Below are 3,135 nucleotides of genomic sequence, written 5' to 3' on the forward strand. Positions count from 1 at the left end.
TGACCTCGTGATCCACCCGCCTCGGCCTCCCAAAGTGCTGGGATTACAGGCGTGAGCGACCGCGCCCGGCGCCTTTTTTTTTTTTTAAGTTAATCGCGAGTGTTAGTGTGGTTTATCTGTGGCCCAAGACAATTCTTCCTCTTCCAACGTGGCCCAGGGAGGCCAAATGATTGGACACCCCTGCTGTAGCGTCCGCTGCATTTCTAGGTTTTCATCTTCAAAGCCAGCCATTTGGACTCAACCGAAGCCAGATAGGTCCCTGTCATATGCAATCCTCTAACCTCCTTTCCTGCCTTGCTCTTTACTTTTAAGAACCCTGTGATCACACGAAGCCTGCCCAGATAGCCTCCCTATTTAAGGTCAGCTGATTAGCAACCTTAATTCCATCAGCAACTTGTTCCTTTTGCCACATAAGCTAACATCTTCACAGGCTCCGCAGACCAGGATGTGAACTTCTTTGTGGAATGGGGAGAAGATATCATTCACCTACCACAAAAGCCAAAATACTACAAAAAAAAAAAAAAAAAAAAGATAAACTGTTTTACTTATGGCTAGACAATGGTAATGACTTAAATATCAATCAGGGGACAGCTGGGAGGACCAATTGTGCACATCTGTTCCCAAATCCATGTTCCGTGACCTCACGTTGGTACCTCGGAACTGGCCACAGTGCAGCGAGCATTTACTCCAGGGCAATGGACACTCGCTTGGAAGTGGCTGCAGTGAACAGAGTGTTTACTTCCAGAAAATGGACACTCTCTGGGAAGTGGCCGTAACGGAGCGGGCGTTAACTTCAGGGATCTGGACACTCGCTTGGAGTTGGCCGTAGCGGAGCGAGCATTTACTTCAGGGAAATGGACACTCACTAGAAGCCACGGCTTCCCATCACTCCAGTTCCTGATAGCTGGGTGTAAATTATTTTCAGCACACCACTGGATATGATACAGAACTAGCGAGGTGCTGTGTTATTTTTTCCTTTATTTTAATTTTACTTTTTAATTAACACATACTATTAATAATTGCACAGATTCATGGGGTACATAGTGATGCTTGGACCCATATGAGGTACAGTGATGTCTGCTTGAGGTAATTGGCATATCCGTCATCTCAAACATGTATCATTCCTTTCTGTTGGAAACATTCAACTTCCTCCTTCTAGCTATTTGAGAGTCTGTGATATGTTTTTGTTCACTATAGTCATCCTACAATCCTATAGAACACTGTAAGTTATTAGTTTATTGTTTACTTTTTTTAAGACAGGGTCTTGCCCTGTCACCCAGGCTGGAGTGCAGTGGCGTCATCACAGCTCACGGCAGCCTCTGCCTCCTGGGCTCAAGCGTTACTCCTGCCTCAGCCTCCAGAGTAGCTGGGATGACAGGTGTGCACCCCCATGCCTGGCTAACTTTTGTATTTTTTGTAGAAGTTACCCAGGCTGGTCTGGAACTCCTGGGCTCAGGCCATCTGCCTGCCTCAGCCTCCCAAAGTGCTGAGATTACAGGTGTGAGTCACCACGCCCAGCTCTTTTATTTTTTAATTGATGCATAATAATTGTACATAGTGATGTTTCTAGCCATATAATGCATGATGATCAGACTGGAGTAATTAGAATGTCCATCATCTCATTTCTTGGCATTGGGAACATTCACCATCCTTGTTCCAGCTCTTTGAAACGACATTATTATTGCTAACTCTAGTCACCCTACAGGCTACGGAGCACTAGAACGCATTCCTCCTATCTAGCTGTTCAGAAAAACAGGCGTTGCTGAGGGGCCTCAAGGAAGACATTCAGCCCCAAAGATTTAACACTCTGATGAAGGTAAGAAGGGAGTTGCCAGCCATAAAAACAAATGACATAATGGCACTCACAGCAACCTGGACAGAGTTGGAGACCATTATTCTAAGTGACGTCACTCAGGAATGGAAAACCAAACATCGTGGGTCTCACTTAACATGTGGGAGCTAAGCTATAAGGATGTAAACGCATAAAAAGAATACAACGGACTTTGGGTAGAGTGGCCGCTGCTCAGGTGACGGGTGCACCAAAATCTCAGAACTCACCACTGAAGAACTTATCCATGTAACTAGACACCACCGCTTCTCCAAAAACTATTGAATTAAATTTTTTTTAAGTGGGGAAAAAAAAAAAGAGAGAAGGGAGTTGATGGTAGAGAGGAATGTCAGCAGGACAGATAGAAATACGGCATATTTTGAGAACTTTAACCGTTCAACTTGCCCATATCGTAGATGAAAGAAAGGGCTGCCAGAAGATGTAGCTAGACATTAAGGTTGGGTCAGGGGAGGGGAGCAACGCTAGCCCCGACTATGGAATTTGAGAGTTTGGGGAGCTGAAAATACGACTGTTTGATCACGGTGACCTGGACAGACATGTTACTTAGACGGGGGCAATTACTTTGGTTGGTGCAAAACGAACTGTGGTTTTCGCCGTTAAAAATAATCGCAAAAACAGCAATTATTTTGTGCCAACCTAATTTTTTTTTAAACTCTCATTTAAACTCCACTGGAGACAAAGTGTCTCATGAAAAGGAGAAATGAAAACCCACAGTCATTGACTTTAGTCTTGCATCTTTCTCATTCAAGTTAGAACAGCTCTAATAAACCAACTCTATCAAATGCACCACTGTCATGAACACTAAGACAACATGATTCCTCGTGAAGAATTAAATTTTTCTTAAGACTTAGACATCATAGTTTTGTTTAAGAGGTAGCGTCTAGTTCTGTTGCCCAGGCTGGAGTTCGCTGGTGCAATCATGGCTCCCTGTAGCCTTGACCTCCTCTTGGGACTGGTACGTGCCACCATGGCTAATATTTAAAATTTATTTTGGGCCAGGCATTGTGGCTCATGTCTGTAATTCAAGTGCTTTGGGAGGCCAAAGCAGGCAGATCATGAGGTCAGCAGTTCAAGACCAGCCTGGCCAACATGGTAAAACCCATCGCAACTAAAAATATAAAATTAGCTGAGCGTGGTGTTATGCTTCTGTAGTCCCAGCTACTCAGAAGGCCAAGGCAGGAGAATCACTGGAACCCAGGAGGTGGAGGTTGCAGTGAGCGGAGATCACACCACTGCACTCCAGCCTCAGCGACATAGCAAGACTCCATCTCAAAAGGAAAAAAAAA

Source organism: Saimiri boliviensis, chromosome X (assembly GCF_048565385.1).
Source record: "Saimiri boliviensis isolate mSaiBol1 chromosome X, mSaiBol1.pri, whole genome shotgun sequence".
Taxonomy (NCBI): Eukaryota; Metazoa; Chordata; class Mammalia; order Primates; family Cebidae; genus Saimiri; species Saimiri boliviensis.